Genomic DNA, 18,342 nt, shown 5'->3' with positions numbered 1-18,342 from the left:
TGAAATGCACATACAAAACACAGATGCAAGACCAAATTTCTGAGTAGTCATAGGGTCTCAGGGAGACGACCATCACACATTACAGGTCCGAAGTAGGGGCTTCCAGTTTCACCCACAACCTGCCCCCACCATCCATATCCCATCGCCGCTGAACTTTGGAAGAAGTGCCACTGGCATGGATTTGTTTAGGGGGATCTCAGTTTGCCAGGAAGTGACCCGCGCACTGTGATCTCGGAGCCTTGTCCTGCGGCACGTATGGAATGAGACATGCAGGATGAAACACCAAGACTGCAACGAACTGCCGCAGACTCAAAATACTACTGAAGTTCGCCTGGTATGACCTCTTCTGTCTCCACGTCCGTTGGGAATCATGAGAGTAACTGATTCCTCCTCCACTCGTTTTGCCATTGGGCTAAACACCTGTGATGGATTCCAGTGTCATTTCCTACACTGAGGGGACCATCAACCTACCTGAAGGAGCTAATCTGCCCAAAGCCGTTAGGGAGTCGAATCATTTACTGCCGCCTGACACTCTGCGTTCAGTCGCTGGCTGTAAGGACTTACTTAATTGCCGTAGCGGAATATCTGGCCAGACAGTACCACTTAACTATTAAATCTATAAATAACTAAAGCTATTGCAGGGCCTTTCAGGGTGCATGCGCCAGTGCACTGCACGGTGCAAGGTGCAGGAGACGGCTTCACTAGGTTCACCAGAGTGCAAACCTCCACTCCTCTTTCCCTACATCTGTCTCACCTGTTCGGCCTGTTTCCACCTTCTTCACCTTCCCTGCTTATTCTCCCCTCACTGTGAAATGTTTTATGTGCGGTGAGCGGAAACACTCTGTTGTGTAGGACAGTGTTACCGGTGCTAAAAAAACTCTTCTTTCAATTTGGTTTGAGCAGACAATTTATCTTCTCTAGTTCTTCTCTTCCTTTTTTCTTTGCAATTATACCAGTAATGTCTGGAACAAGGGATCGGCTGACAGTAATTCTGAGAGCGTTCAGGTAATGTGTGTGGTGATACTTAAATTACATTTCGCATCTACAATTGTGTTTAAAAAACGTATTAACTACCGTATAATCTCGAATACCACCCTTATTTTGAAAGAACAAAATTCTTAAAAAAGCCAGCGAGGCTTTGCCAATTTTCCGATCACTAGAAGTTTGAGTTTTTAGGTTCCCGTCATATTAGTTCCCAGCTTCACTGTAACCCTTTCTTTACTTGTTAACTGGTCCTCACAAATCACAAATGCCATATTGCACCGTTAATGTTGCACAAAATTCGAGTTACAGAGTATTTTTTGCTTCAAGGAAGGAAATGTTTGCTTTGAGAAATAAATACACATGAAGAATAGGACAGACGGCCGAAAAAACTTCGAGATACTGAAAATTTGAGTAATGGAGGTTCAAGATATCGAGGTTTGACTGTATTATTATTCGTATGTATGTGTCATAAAGGAGAGCTATTAAGTACATTTTCTTGTAACCATTTTTATGTTAAAGATTTTAAATTTAATGGTCAATTCACATTGTAACTGTAGATATGTATGCCTTTTATCCTGATCTTTTTTTTCATTTAGACCGTGGCGCAATATATGTGATGAAATCCAAGAATTAAAAAATCTTCCTATTTTTAATTTTGGAAAGTTGGCAGCTATGATTTTCAAACATTTCCACAAAAGTTTACAATTTTTTAAATCCTACATTAGTTTCGACAGACAGACTGGAAAACTCCGCACGGCTTTATTTCTAACCTGACAGTTCGCAAACCACACGAGCATCGCCTTACCTATGTGCTCTACTGCTGCGAGAACAGCTGACACAATATGACTGGGGCACATAGCCCATGGAAAATGTATTCTACTCAGAAAAGCTAATGAATCATGAGTGAAAACAAAAACTACACTAACAACGTCTGTGGTGAGTGAGGAAATAAATTACTCACAGCTAAGGGATAGCGCAGGAAGTAGGTTATGGTCTACTAAGGAAATGATCCACTGATCTCAGTCACCTTCTTGCCACTTCTTTTTCCGAACTGCATTGAGACATGCTATACACAGACGACCTAGACACACTAACCAATACACGGATGTAAATTAAACTGCAGCTACACTGAACTAGTCGTTTCCGAGTATTTAATTTCTTCCAATAAATTCACTTCTGTCTGTGGATGTACTTTCGATGGTTGAACGGACCAATTCTAGCTTGGATTAAGTGTCCACACAGATTGCACAGAATTGTTGGAGGTGGGTGTGGTTTTGCTGCAAGGAGTTTTTGTGCTTCCCTGCTGGTCTCTTCACATCTGCATCATTCCCCTTTGACAGCAGCAGGGATGGTCCGGCACCAAATTGTACGGTCTCGAGCAAGTGTGTCGCAGGTTTGTGGATCTTCTTAGTGTGCTTAAGCTGGTCCTTTTAGTGCCTCATGGGGGCTCCATGAGTTCTGGTGCCAGAACAAAGTTCACCGTACAGTATTTGGTGTGTAAATCGGGTATCACTCATCTGATGGACTTGCCAATCCATCTAAGCTGATGACCAATGATGAACCACAGGTCACCTACGGGCGTCAAATCGAAAAACCTGCACCTGGCGAGCCGAACATGTCCTCGGACACTCCCGGCACTAAAAGCCATACGCCATTTCATTTTACCAATTATGAACGATTCTATGCTCTTGGAATGCGCTTTCTCAAGAACAGCAGTGTTGGTGATATGGCCTTTCCTTTTGATCTTAAGGATGGATCAAAGTTTCTGTTGGTGGAAACGCTCAAGCTTTTTCAACTCACATCGGTAAAGGGTCCAAGTTTCACAACCTTACAGCAATGTTGTGATGAAAACAGTGTGGTACATCATGAGTTTTGTCTTCACAGTTAAGTCTTTATTCATAAACAGTCTGTGTGATAGATGTCCAAATGCTGCATGGGCAGCACCAATTCTCTTCTTCACATCTTGCTCACAGTTGCAGCGCACACATAGGATACTACCCAAGTATGTCAAGTGGTCTACCTGCTCCAATGGAGTATCTGAGTTGGAGATGTTGGTGGAATGTTTGATGATGATGATGATGATGATGATGATGATGATGATGATGCTTGTTGTTTAAAGGGGCCTAACATCTAAGGTCATCGGCCCATGGAAGGTTTGTGCCAGGGCCTTGGTCATTTGAACATTAATGGTGAGACCAAAACAGTCGCTTGCACTCTTGCAGCGGTTAACTGACTTTTGCAGTTCCTCTGGTGTGAGTGTACGTGATGCAGCATCATCTGCATACAGCATTTTGCTTACCTCTGTAACCTGGGTCAGCCTGTGGGAGCAAAGTCTTGCTAGGTTGAAGAGCCCTCCATCGAAATGACGCCTAACCTCCACACCTGGGTTGTTTGTAGAAAATTCATGTAGCATAGCAGCCAAATATAATGCAAATAGCGTTGGAACAAGCACACACCCCTGTTTCAGTCCATGAAATTCATCAGAGATCCTATTCTGATGGCAAACCTGTCTGCTCATGCCATCATGGAGGGCCTTAACCAGATCAACAAAACGCTGAGGAGAGCCAAAATGTTTCAGTACCGTCCACGTAGCAGGTCTTTGAACACAGTCAAATGCCTTTTCCAGGTCATAGAAGACGAAGGGCCGAATTCATAGTCAGCAATTATACATGAGTTTACATTTCATACACAGCACTTGAAGAGCACACTCATTGATACAGTATCACTGGAAATGTGGCATTGCTGTATATTATGCCCATGCTTCCTGGATAGTGTAGTTCTGGCTACCAAATAGTAGGATGATCTATTGTGTTTTGTTTATCAAAGGATATCGCACGACCGGGCACAAATTTTTTAAGGTTAAAAGATCACCTGTATTGTAGTTGGTTATCAGAATGGATAACAAAACAACGAGCTGAGATGGCATCTGCAAGAACTTGTGTCAAAGTATATGCACATAATAGAGAACGAGTAGACCAACGCAGTTTCTCATCAGAATATGAATGATGTGAGAAAAACTTGTTGTGGACAATGCAAACTATGAAAATGCCTAGAGTCTAATTTTCTTCTTAATATAATATGTTTATAGTTATCCAGACCGTGGTTCAAATCCCGGTCACTCCATGTGAGGTTTGTGCTGGATGAAGCGGAGGCGGGACAGGTTTTTCTCCGGGTACTCCGGTTTTCCCTGTCATCTTTCATTCCAGCAACTCTCTCCATTCTCATTTCATAGCATCTATCAGTCATTACTAAATCACTTTGGGAGTGGCAACCCTATCATACTAATAACCTATATCTGCTTCATTCATTCCATCCCTGACCTGGTCACTGACTGGAAAACAGGTTGTAGGGTTTTTTTTCTTTTCGTAGTTAGCCAGGTACTCGAATCTATACAAATATTCATCCAAATGTAGAATATCTAGCCTTACAACGCTTTTAATGGCTTGAAAAATATGTCCATAGCCGTTACATTGTAATAGGCCTAATTACTTCCCCAATAAAATGTAAATACAGTAAAACCTCGTTAATTCAAAGTCATTTTGACTCAAAATCGGACTTCGAATTACGTGATTTCAAATTAACTGCCAATTCGCAATTCAGAAGTACCAACTCTTGCCGCGTTACAAAATGTTCTAAGGTCCGTTACTGCATGCAGTTAACCTTGATTCACAGTTTATACCTTTCAAATGCCATGAAAAAAGAACTATTTCCAAAATGTATCCAAGAAGGTGCATTTACAGTATTCAAATAATGCACTTGGATATCTCACTGGCAAACATAACCTCACGCGACGAAAGAAAAAAAAAAAAAAGCACGATTCAGAGACGAGGAGAAATCTATGCTGACTCCCATGCGCAAGTACTTTATTCATTGGATTACTATACTGTATGCATTTTAGATGCCTTGTATTTACACAGAAAGTACCTGATGCCCTTAAAATTGAACTTTCCTATGACTCTATCCTTGTACGATTTCCCGCCATGGCACTTCTCTCGTACTTCAGGAATGTAAACACTTGCCGCGTCACAAAAGTGTTCTAAGACCCATTAATACATGCAATCACCTAGATTCACAATTTAAACTTTTCAAATGCCATGGAAAGAACTATTTCTGAAATGTGTCCAACAAGGTGCATTTACAATGTTCAAATAATGCACTTGGATAAATCACTGACAAACATAACCTCACGCAATGAAAGAAAAAAAATCACACAATTCGTAGACAAGGATAAATTATGCTGGTTTCCCTGTGCAAATGCATTATTTTTTGGGTTTCTGTACTGTTTGCATTTTTAGATGCTTTGTACTGGCATGGAAAGTGCCCGACGTCCTTAAAACATTTTGGCTTATCAAACTTTCCTATGATGAGGGGATAAAGTTTCTTGTTTCCATGTGCGTTGCAACGCACTACAATGACCCTCATCCCCGACCTTTGTACGATTCCCCGGCTGGCACTTTCTGCTTTAAAACCATAAGACCGTTTGGGCTCGCATTAAAATAAAGCAATGCAGTTTCGTCGGCAATGACAATATTGTTCGGTGCCTACGAATTTATTATATGAGCCACGTTTTTTCGTCGACTGTCGGCATCGCCAGTGTTCGCGGATTCTGTTCTTTCGCACACTGCCTGTTGCGTGATATTACGGCATTCCTTAAAAGGTTGAATACAAAAGAATTCAGATTTCATTCAATTTAGCAATCACGAAGCGCACTGTAGACCCATCGAAGTGAGTGTAAGTGCGGAAAGCTACCCCTCCACGTGCCGGAACACGCGTTCTATTATGACACGAATAAATTTAGAGTTGAAATTACTCTGTAACATACTATTGTTTTAAACTGTAAAGGCAGTTTCGAATTAAGTCTGAATTTCGGTAATGGGGCTGACATTGTATTTCGAATTAAACAATTTAAATAACGTGCAAAACTGTATCTCATGTTTCCGGGAACGAGAGCTTCTTTGAATTAGGCGCGATTTTGAATTGACAGATTTCGAATTATTGAGGTTCTACTGTAGTATGTTTTGATGTGCGATGCCATAATTTCAGAAACTTCTGATATAATCTGGCATACGATTGGTTGACTAACCTGATATAATTAGCACAAATCAACCTTTAAATGGTAGTAATGCAACATGTTCATTTTTCTTATAACTCCATAGACCTACAGTCTTGATAACTATCAACTTGTAACACGTTTCCAATTAATTAAGCAAAATACTGGTAATGATGATAGTGATGATAATAATAATAACAATAATAACCTGAAATTAAGAGGTGGTGGCATAAAATCTCAAAGCGAGTCCTCTAGAGGTTATGTTCACTAAATCAAAGGAACGAGAATATTCATAACTCTCCTTTACTAAAACGAAACCTTGTTTAAATTGTTTGTCACATTACATTTCGACAGAATTTTCCATCTCTACTGTGTGCACAGAAAGTATTCTGTGAATGAAATGCAACATATTCAGCAAAATCATCCTCCATCTTGCTGCAACATAAGTGTGTCACTTAAGTGTGTGTGGGAGGTAATATGAAATGAAACCTAGCTTATAAGGGGCACTTATGTATAAGTGCTGTCTATGAATTCGGCCCTAAGAAGAGAGGATTCTGTTGCTCTCTGCATTTTTCCTGAAGTTGCCTTGCACAGAAGATCAGATCAGTTGTGCCTCTAAGAAGTTCGAAACCCACACTGGGACTCTGCAAGGACTCTCTCAGACATAACCTGGAGGCGGTTAAGCAGCATTCTTGCGAGAATTTTACCTACAATAGAGTGTAGTGATATATCGCAATAGTTACCACAAACACTGCGAAACCTTTCTTGAAAATTGTAATGATAGTGGTGGTATGTTTTCAATTCACTGGGTACCTCTCTGACTTCCCAAATTTTGAGGATGAGAGTGAAAATTCTCATTTTGAGTGACTGACCACCACCTTGAATTAACTCTATAGGGGTATTATCTGGGCCAGATGCCTTTCTGGGTTTCAGACGATTGAGAGCTGCACTGAATTCTTGGTAAGTTGGCGGAACTGCCCTCCATGGTTGTTCGGGCTGCTGAGACACATCACGAAGAAAGTCTTCCATCAGCAGTGGAAGGACGATTTAGAAGGGTTCATAAATGCTCCTTCCAACGCTCCAGGATTTCATGGCTGTCAGTAAGAGTGGTCGAGTTATCAGCACTTTTATTCTTGTGTAAAGTTTCTCAGGTCCTGTGCATCACATAGTTTCTGAAGTTCCTGAGCTTTCTGTTGCCACCACATATTCTTTTTTCTCTTAGCTTTGTGTGACACATTCTTTTAAGTTCTAAAAAATGTGCTTTCTTTTTGTTGGAGGATGGGATAGATAGGCTTCCCTTTTTGTGTTGATGAGACATAAAATTTCCTCATTGTAGTTGTCAAACCAGTCTTGTCTCTTCTGCTTTACAAAGCCAATGGTTTCCTTGGCTGAGTTTGTAATTATCTTCTGCAAAGGGTCCATTCTTGCTGAACATCATTTGTGCTAACTGAACATTGATCATATTCTGAAATTCTGTGGCAAAGGATTCGTCCTGAAGTTTAAATCTGTTAAACTTTCTTCTGGTCAAGATTTGGAGATCCCTAGATGGTTTAGGGCGTATGGAGATTCTGAGTTGGCAACTAGAGTTTGTGATCAATCTGACAATCATCAATATTTCTTGCTGTTCTGGTAATAACTATGTCCTCCTATCACAGTGCGTTGTAATGACATAATCAAGAATGTGCCAATGCTTGGATCGAGGATGCATCCACGTGGTCTTGAAGAGGTTAGACAGTCCAAACAGAGTGTTGGTGATGAAGAGTTCATGTTCTGCACACAGACTGAGAAGCAATAGTCCATTTGCATTATAATTGCCAACTCCTTGCTTACCTATCTTTTTTTTTCCATAGCAGATTATCTCTCCCAACTCTGGCATTAAAATCGCCAAGGATTAAGAGCTTATATGCAGATGGTACATTGGTGATGGTTGTGCTCAGCTGATTGTAGAACTCACCCTTTACATCATCATTAGCATCTAAGTTTGGAGCATCTACTACATGAACACATATGAACAATTTCATTCTTAAAAATTGCAATAGTATCACTCCAGAGATTTCTGTGGCAAACTTTTCAGTTTTCTTATTTGGACAGCAGCACCAAACCTAATTTATCCATATATGTATCATCAAAACCTATGATAAACCTTTTTGCTATAAATTTACATGGGAATACCCTTTCTGAAATTTAACCAGAAATGAGAAAATATAAACTAACCTCTGAAACCAATGATGCATGAAGTTATTGCTTAATTTCAGTAGACAGCATTAAGGTTAACCCTAGAAGTGCCGAGTATTTTTCCCTAAATGCCAGGCCATTTTCGTATGTATTACAAATTTATGTTTTTAACAAATTTAAGCGGGTTTAATGCAGAAACGTTAGACATGTAGCACGCCATATTACTCAGAAAGCTTTATTTAAGATGCTTGTATAAGTATTAGATCATTTACTTGCTTATCTGGTGCGTATCAGGTGATCAAAAATTTGGAAAACTAAAAGAAAGTGTTTTTCATATTTTCAAGTTCACCATTAGTAATAAATAACCACATGTTTTAAAAAATCACTATATACACAACACGCAAAATTTCTTCTAGTTTTTAAAAATATTAAGTTCTCAAAAGTTAAAAAAAAAAAAAAAAAATCGCAAAAGAATTAAAATTTCCGAGCTGCACACAGTTCCGTCAGCCGCCGAGCACTACTGGCAGTCATTCTCGGAGAGTTTTCTTTTCCTCTCGTGCCTCATAGGCCTCCAGATATTTATGATAGCACTATTTATTAGAATGGCAATTTACTTTTTCATTTCGGTGACAGTTACATCAAACCAGGTTCGCATACGAGAAAAGGCCTTCATTTCTCCAAAATATCTTTTAGTTTCTTTTTTTGCCGCATAGTCATTACTTTTGTTCATCAAAAGCTTCCAAATCAAATCCGTAAAGAACAAGCAGAAATACATAATAGGTGGACTGTTTCGGGGCGGACAGATCAAAATGCCAGTATCCCTTACGCGGAACTTCCCGGAAATATCGAACTCCGGTTCAGGTGGATAACTCTGCACCACTTTGGTGTTACGGAAACAGTATCATACAATGAAACGTCGCAGGCCTACTCTCTTCATCGGAATCTCTTTCAACTTCAGATTCTGGAATATATTCTTCTCCGCTCTTAGAAGAATCATCAGCTCAGCTGGAAGAGGAAGCATCCCAATCATCTTCAAGAACTTCGTGAATATCACTTGAATCACGTAGCTCATCATCCATGATGAAAGTTTGCACTCAAAAGAAACAGTTTAAGAATAAACTCAATCTGTTAAATGATAACGAAAAATATTCACAGAAACTAGCAGGAACAGCGAGCGAGCACGAAGTTACATAGCAACTGAGACGACAGGGAGATGAGGAAAGAGTAGCTGAATTTATACCTACCCTGACCTTGACTGAGTCATTTCCGCGTAGTGAGGAATGTGTGATGGAAGACTTGAAGCTTCCTCTTCAATGTTGTACTTATTAAAATAGCGTAAGTGAAAGTTAAATGATGTTATGACTGATTAAGCGAATGCATGTACTATGCGTCGCACGTGCGACGTTGGCTTTCTAGTGGCACACTATTGAGTCGCAAGTGCGACGTTTGGCAGTTCTAGGGTTAAACAGTTGGTTACTTCAGCCTTTAATTCTGAGTTAACAACTGTTATCGTCCACATTATTTATGCATTTATTGCTAAAACGTTCTCTAGTCTTTCATTCCAAATTTTGTTTACAGTACACCAGTTGACGGTGTGAATGCCCTTGAGGTTTTACACATAAAATGTGCTCTACTCTTGGGTGGTGACCACTTTATAATTAACTGATTGATTACACATACAATGAACAGAAATTCTAATGCTTTGATTGGTAATGGGTGCCAGCTACAAATAAATGTAACTATTAAAGAGTGAGAAACTTGACTTTCTGAGTGTGGGGTAATAAGCTTACTTGACAGCATAACCTGTAATAGGTTTTGGGAAAAGTATATTGTAATTTGGTTCCAACCTAGAATTTGGGATTACCTGCTTTATCATAAAATAAAACAATGAACTGCACTTGATACTAAAAAAAAGTCTGAAATTAAAATGGAATGCAGGTCTAGGTATTAAATTTAAAGTACACATGGCCGGACATTTGAAATCTTCGTACAGGAAATTTATCCCTCACTGGTTCACATTACCTTGGACACTTTTAAGTGTTGTTGTGACATGTTTCTTGCAACTGGCATCAGCTGTAGTTAACTCAGACCTGATTTGCTGACCTACCCTCTTATCGGTGATTCACCTTCACCAATGAAAGACCTCTCATTACCACGACCTATTTATTAAAGCATACTGCTCAAACAGTCAATTTCAGACGTTGCCCATTGTACTGTTAGTCTCCAGTTACTTCTCACAGAAACTGTGCAAGTCGACTCAACTGACGAAACACATCCCAATCATCTAATACGTCTGAACACTCACTCTGGGATACAAGCTGTTTTATCATCTCTCATTGCCACATGGTTCATCCCTAAGCCATGGGTAAATCAGACCGTGACCTCATTCAAGCCAAGATTAAAAGTATTTCCTCTCGTGTGCCAATAGCCACGTGCAAGGTAGGACCGTATGGCTGTTCCTTATGATAAGACTTCCCTGAGAGCACTTCCTGCTTCAAAATGAACGCAATGACATAGGGTGAACCTGTAGTATGACCACACTAAATGTAGCTATATTTCACCACCTAATGCAACTCCTTAAACCTTCGTTCACATAATAAATTAACATCTTACAGGTAGCAGCAAATCTTGCCATGTACAAATTCCCTTAATTGTAACGCACACATGCGTATTGTACATAGTAGATGAAATGAAGCGAATGATAAATAATTAATAGAGAAATTGGATGACAGAACTGAATACAAAAAATAACATTTAATAATAATAATAATAATAATAATAATAATAATGAAAGATGCTGAGGAATGTTTGTAATGGGATGTGAACGGTTACGACGGGTATTACTAATCGACTCTGACGTCGCCTGTAAATGTCACGGAGAGATGTCGCTATTGCACATAGCAAGAAAATGATAGTGAAGATGATCGATGACATTCAGTATAATTGCTGAAGTGCATGGATATCTAAAATAACAGACCTTTATATTGGTGTTATAAATTTACTCATTCGGGACAAGTATTTTAGGTTCCCTATGGAATCAACAACTGATGCATCAGTGTTAGGGTTCTCACTATAACTGAGGGATAATACATAGTTTAATATTGGAATTTTCAGGTGACAGAAAAAAAAAAATGCTCCATACTCGCTATAGTCGACATTTACTGTAATTTGGTTACTGGAAGCATTGAAATTAACGCACTTGAACTTTGCAAATGCTGTATAAAATACTTTTGAATTCCCTGTTCATCCGTTGATGCAGAGAAGTTTTATTCAGCTGTTATTAAGAACATTTAGAACATGATTGGAGCTTTTGAAATATCTATCATTCTGCAGGTGAATAGTTGAATTACAGTTAACTTTACGATGCGATGATGGGATAGGAAATGACTATAAGGTACAGTCCCAGCATTTGCCTGGTATGAAAATGGGAAACCATGGAAAAACCATGTTCAGGGGTGCCAACAGTGGGGTTCAAAGCCAACTTGCTTGGTGGTGCATAGTTGGCTAGTGTCAGGTTTTTACATGGGTAGTATTGTAAAAAGCATGTATCTGAAGCATAGATCAACAGTGTTGCTCCTACTTCACACTACTATGAATGTAAGGGGGGTTTTCCCGGTGAATTTTGGGACGACTCTAAAAATATTCTGTGATATGGGTTTTTATACAAAGGAATAGGTTCTGACAAGGTAGGAATGATCATATAAGTATTTTATGATATTGCATTGAGTGTTATATCATTTTCCTGATGCTTTATTAATTATTTTCTCTAGAAATTACATTTCTGTTCATCGCCAGTCATGTATATTACAACCTCTGTAACTTTAAATTCCCATAAGCTGCACTACTAAGGAAATTGCTGAACTAAAAAGAGAACATAGATTTAGCAATTTTTCTACTAGTAAAGCAGTTATTGCAAATTGTATTTAATGGTAACTCTAAAGAACTAGGCTTTTTATTGTCATAATTTTGCAAAAGGAATAGGCCTTAGACATCACTGGCTGGAAGTAGAAGACAGTTTCTCCTCCATGCTTGCAGCTACATCTTTGACTTCTTTTAGGACAGTGTCTATGATAGACTGCATATTTTCAGTACCATCAAGTAATCTCACATTTGACACGCACCGAAGCATTTCTCGTTTATGTCTCTCGTACTCGGGCCACACACACAGTTCGAAAAAGCCGGGCACATCAGGTGGATCATAGGTGCGGATCCTACGACGGGCCCAGCACTGTTCCTTATTGAGAGTCAGATGATATTTGAGGTGGCACAGCTTGGCTATTGAGGAGTAGTTGAGCACCAAGAAGCCCTCGACAATTAGGATCGACACTTTGGAAGAAGTTTCTGATAGGATACTCCTAATTTTTTGCCACATTTTGTCCATGTCAAGAGCAGTCATGATCTCCCAGTTAATGTGGTTCAGTTCTGGAATCCAAGTGTGTTTTTCACTGTCCTTGGGCAGGAAGTAGTCATCCTGACACACAAGGTGGGAGTCTGGTAAGGCAGCATGGAGAGCTCGTGCTAGGGTGGTCTTACCCCCACACGTCACTCCCGATACACCCACTACCAACCACATGATTCACGTTTGAGGGTCCACAAGGTAAAGGTCATTAGACCTCCAATGAAACAGAGCCCCATGAAGGCAGGGACAAACAGTGCATACCATACAGGAGGAAAGAGGTTGTGAATCCCATTATCACTGTCTGCAAATTGTAATATTAATACCCACACTGTGTAATAGATGACGAAGAGGCTACAAGCTGTAAGGATAAGTCTCCCCAAGGTGGCATCATTCATTACAGAAGTATTCCTTTTCGAACTTTTCAAAGTCTTCTTCAGTGAACACGGATTGGTCTTCTAATGTGCTCTTCTGATTTTCTTCTCTTTGGGATTTTATTGCCCTCGCAAGGATCTACAACAAGCAGAAACATTTTTCAGTGATTATAAAATCACTTGGCTATACTGCATCATGCAGACATCTTGATTTTATTTAAATAACAATAAATAAATTCAACAGAGTATGAAATAAAATATTGTATGTTACACAGGTGAAAGTGCTTCACGTATTAGTTGCAAAATCCAGCCGAGCATGAACACCACAACTCGTATGTAAAACACTTTCTTTCTCTAGAGTCTGTTATCAAGGAAGAATTCCTAAGAATTGTGCATTATTCATTAAAAATAATAAAGCAGAATTCTGTTACCTTTTTAGCTATGTCTTGTTCAATATTAGTGCTCAGCTGCTGTAGATATTGTAAGTTTGGCTCGATATTATCCACATTGCTGCGTAGTCTCTTACGAGCCTCCTCCACCGTCATACCTACAAATAATATTTCACAAAAATTATTGTTTGCAATCTGAATACACTAGTCATAACAATGAATTGTGATGAATGAGCAAGTCCATTGTTTCAGAGCTGAAACCATAAATCAAAGAAAACTGAAAGGTAATGTTTCTTCTTATCAGCTGTTATCTATCACTGTATTTTTGAGACAGTTTAAAGTGAACTCCACTTAGTTTTACAGGTCTGTGGCCTCAGCTAATGGGAGCTGGTTTCTTGTTTCAGGAAGAGGCCAGTGGCAACATCTCAAGAAAGACTTCACTCTAACAATTTAAAGACAGACCGTTTCCTTTGTAAATAATATACTAATAAAATATTTTGTGTCATGTCTTTATTATATTAATTTGTAAAATTTACAGTCTCTTTGTTACTGCAGAACAAGAGCCCATGAAAACAAAAGCTAAACCACCTTTGTTGTTTAAGTGGCTTGTCTTCAATTTACTAGTAGTTAACCACACAAATCCTGGTCCTATTTTAACTTCCCTCAATCAGATGTATTCATATTGCTTTGGCTCTTTGAACTTGCTGTTTATTTAACTCTACTGAATTTTCTCTCAACGATCTACACCTCTCAGTCATTAGGTCAGTCCACAGTAATTTTTCATCACTGTGCTACACAGTAGTTCTGGATTATGAGTGAGTGTGTATGAGAGAGACTAGACAAAAGCAGCATCAAACCAGTTTGCGAACTATCCAATGACAGTATGTATCAGGATTGCCTGGTTTAAAGAAAAAAGAAAACCACAGTGGTTTTTAATAATAATAGTTTTACATCCCACTAACTACTTCTGCAGTTTTTGGAGATGCCAGAATTTAGTTCTGCAGTAGGTCATTTATGTGCCAATCTACCGACACGACGCTGATGTATTTGAGCATCTTCAAATACCACCGCACCGAGCCAGGATCAAACCTGCCAGGTTGGGGTCAGAAGGCCATCGTCTCAACAGTCTGAGCCACTCAGCCCGGCAATTAATTTTTTAAAATTCCTGTTATTTTTATAGTACTACTTCCCAGTTCTATTACTGGAACAACATTGTTTAAACTTAATCAATTTTAACAGTGTACTGACTGCCACTTATTCATTGTTAGGCCGGTATGCAGGCAGTGTCAGTTCATAGCCTGGCTCTGAACAAATACTTTAATATGACAATACCGGACAGCTTGATAGTACTGCTACCTACATGGGTTGGTGTGACCAGCTCTTCAATAACATTTTGCCATCTGAATGATTCTTGGCGCACTGCCGTGTTGTTTATAATTATCAGTGTTTGTCACTAAATAATCTTACATTGCAGTTATATTCCAAGAAAAGTGTTATGCGCTGAACAAATTACCCAGCAACATAATGGGCATGGGAACTGATAAGGACCGCAATGTTAAAAAAAGTAGGATGACCTCTCATTTGTGTTGAGGTTACATTCTATGCCCCTTATATTAAGAAAATCAACAAAATACTCTACTGAAATGTTATTGGGACGTAAAACCAATAATATTAATAACTATGGAACTCTAGTACCAGTATACTCAAACTTGAGGGTAGACATTGTTAAACAGTACTATAAATTTCACAATCAAAAACTTGTGGGCCTGTACCGTAATGGTTATCACGGTAGTCTTGAAATTGAAAATTGAAGGCCGTGAGTTTTAAATCCAGTCACCTTTTTTTTTTTTTTTTTTTTACGGTTTTCGGAGATGCCGAGGTGCCAGAATTTAGTCCCACAGGAATTCTTTTACATGCCAGTAAATCTAACTACATGAGGCTGACGTATTTGACCACCTTCAAATACCACCGGCCTGAGCCAGGATCAAACCTGCCAAATTTGGATCAGAAGACTATCGCATCAACCGTCTGAGCCACTCAGACCGGCGTAAGAAAATTATTTCAGTGTATTATTGGCATAGGCTTGAGTACAGTCCAACCAATTTAATACGTGTGATGGTAATTCTTCATGCATAAATTTGTGAAAGAGACTAAGAAATTCTGAACACTTCTTCCTTGTCAGGAACATCGTAGTTCACTCATGTAACCCCAATATGTGTTACACAACGTTGTATATATTATGTATTTCTGTCTTCAGAAGTAAAACAGAAAATTCAAAGTATAACTTAAGCAAGATAGCAGCATGAGGCGAGTTCCCTGTAGAGTTAGGGAAGATCGGCTGTACCGAAGAAGTCAATAATGGACCAAAACTCCTGTTCCTTAATTACAGCTTCTCTTTCCCAAAATCTTTATAAATCATGGATGTTGTTCAGTTATCTGACCCCTCTGGCGCTTTGGCTGAATGATACCTTCATTCTTTGGAATGTTGGACCTCTTTCACTTCCCTTCTGATTAGTGTTAATAGAGGATGGCTGGCCAGTTGTACTTCCTCTTAAAATAATCACCACCACGGAATGGTCAGTGTACTGGCCTTCGGTTCAGAGGGTCCCGGTATGATTCCCGGCTGAGTCGGAGATTTTAATCACGTCTGTTAATTCCTGTAGATCAAGGGCTATGGGTTTGTGTTCGTATTCATACGCATCTTCAAGTATATACAACACATCACACGAAAAACCACCACAGAAACACGCAATAGTGAGTACGGTGTATATCACACCACATGATTGCTGTTAGGGAAGGCATCTGGCCGGAAAACTAGGCAAAGTCCATACAAAATCCTGCATTAGGTAATTGAGAAAAGGCTAGAAAGAAGAGGAGAGAGTAGTTGTTAAATATTTCCCCCAGAGGCTGGGTGGATCCTCAAATTCTGCTTTATAATTTTTAAGAAATATCGAAAGGCACGGCTAACATAATGCTCGTTTGGAGGTTTATAAAGGAGGCATTTCATATTTTAAAATTTCATTCTTTATTATTATGATTTTTCAATTATTTTAACAAAAATATTTCCAATGAGTGTAGTGCATTCCTCTCAACTGTAGCATAGACAAGTATGCAGTTCACACCAACACGTTAGATGTCACCACCATCACTGTTCGCACTTCACTCAATGCTGTTGAGATAGAGCTGTCCGGTATTGGTGTATTAAAGTATATGCTCTGAACCAATGCAGTAAAATGAGTGGTAAGATAAGAGTTTGGCTCTCATTTGATGAGATATGAATCAGAACACCAAGTACAGAAAATGATAATGATTTAATTTTGATACTAATAATTAATTCCTTGTCTAGTTTTCTCACAATTTCAGTAAATTTGCTTCATTTCTTTCATGCTTTTTCTTTAACTTCTAACGGGAATATTCTAACTGCCTAAAAAGCAAGGTTCTAAAAGTATTTAACTTAATAGGAATTTATTTACAGTCTTATTTAAATATTTTACCATTTTAGGTCTATTTGTTTTAGTAAACAAATTTTAACCAAAGAAATTAAAAAAGTTATTTATACTTTAAATATTATTCCAGGAGATTAAACATATATTGAGGTCTCACAACTTAGTTTGCTTCATCACCTTTCAACCACTAATAATACTTGATAATGTTAATGTATTCTCTGTTTTCCAGCAAGTAGTGCATTTGCAAGACATTAGCTGCATTATCAGCCATAAGTTAACACGAAAATAATTTCAACTCTTCATATTTATTGATGCAGCTGCTGACCACCCTCAGGTATGGGATATGGATGTAGAATAACATGACACGCAAGGTCATCCACACCAGACAATAGAATTACTGTATATGTTCAATTTCTCCAAACTACAGGTTTATGAACCATTCCATGTTGAGCCTGCAGTCCTCCACGGAAGCAAGAAGATTCATATCGTCATTTTTTTTTGCAAGTTGCTTTATGTCGCATCGACACAGATAGGTCCTATTGCGACGATCATAACATGTAATAATAGCAAGGAGTTTGCCATTAAGGAAATTCTGCAGGAATCTGAATAGGTAATAGTTGAAAGGGGGCAATGTCCCAAAATACAGTAGGGTGAATGCGGTAATACATCCCAGTCAAAATTTTGCACCGTCCAACAGGTCGCTACTGACATGTGGTCTAATGTCGTGATGGAAGACGACTCCTTCAGTGTTTACCAATTCAGGTCTGATAATGATGCTTGTTGTTTAAAGACACTTAACATCTAGGTCATGCCTCTAATGGTACGAAATGTAATGACAATTTAAAAATCCAAAATTCATCCACTGACCAGAATTCAACTCACAATACTGAGAGTTAGAAATTATTCCAAAATCGATCCACTATCAAGAATTCAAAGAGACAACAATTAAGAACTTAAAACAATCAGTGGATCCGACCTGCAATGACCCACCTTCCCAGAAACTATCTTTAAAAAAAAATAGTAGTACTGACCAAGTGACTGCTTCCAGAGCACAATCCTGAATCTATGATGCTTGTTGTCTAAAGGAATCCAAAATCCAGGTCAACGGCCCCTCATAACGGTACTTATCGCTAGTAAAGTAGAACCATGATATTTCTCATATAGCAGTACTAATAAAAAGTAACAGACTCATAATGTTCCACACCTTATTGTACTAGTCACAAGTAATAAACGTCTCACAGGTAACACAGACCTATGGTGTTTCTTACATAACGGCACCACTCATATAAGTGTAGTAATCACGGGCACCAGTATTTCCATGGTGTTCCTCACATAGTAGGTAATAATTACAGGCAACACCCAGACCCGTGGTGTTCCTCACATAGTGGGTAATAACACCAGCCAACATGATTTTGCGGTAAAATAGAAAATATGTAATTCTTATGGAAATCGCTGCCCTGATTCCGAAAATGATGCTTTTTTTTTTCCCTATCACGTCTAGTTTTGATGCAATTCAGTGTTTTAGTAT

The 18,342-nt window shown here is 38.9% G+C and overlaps 1 protein-coding gene across 2 annotated transcripts in view; it reads left to right on the top strand.

Annotated features, from left to right (window-relative positions):
- Positions 1–13,956, top strand: part of CSN3 (COP9 signalosome subunit 3) — a 96,310-nt gene extending 82,354 nt beyond the window's left edge. For both annotated transcript variants that reach the window (XM_067136017.2, XM_067136016.2), the window contains exon 9: positions 13,773–13,956. The gene's annotated coding sequence lies outside the window, so the exon portion shown is untranslated. The remainder of the gene's footprint in view (positions 1–13,772) is intronic.
- The last annotated feature ends 4,386 nt before the right edge of the window (positions 13,957–18,342 follow it).

The sequence above is a fragment of the Anabrus simplex genome, chromosome 1 (genome assembly GCF_040414725.1).
Source record: "Anabrus simplex isolate iqAnaSimp1 chromosome 1, ASM4041472v1, whole genome shotgun sequence".
Classification (NCBI taxonomy): domain Eukaryota; kingdom Metazoa; phylum Arthropoda; class Insecta; order Orthoptera; family Tettigoniidae; genus Anabrus; species Anabrus simplex.
Note: the sequence above shows the minus strand (reverse complement) of the source record. Positions and strands in the feature narration are given on the sequence as shown.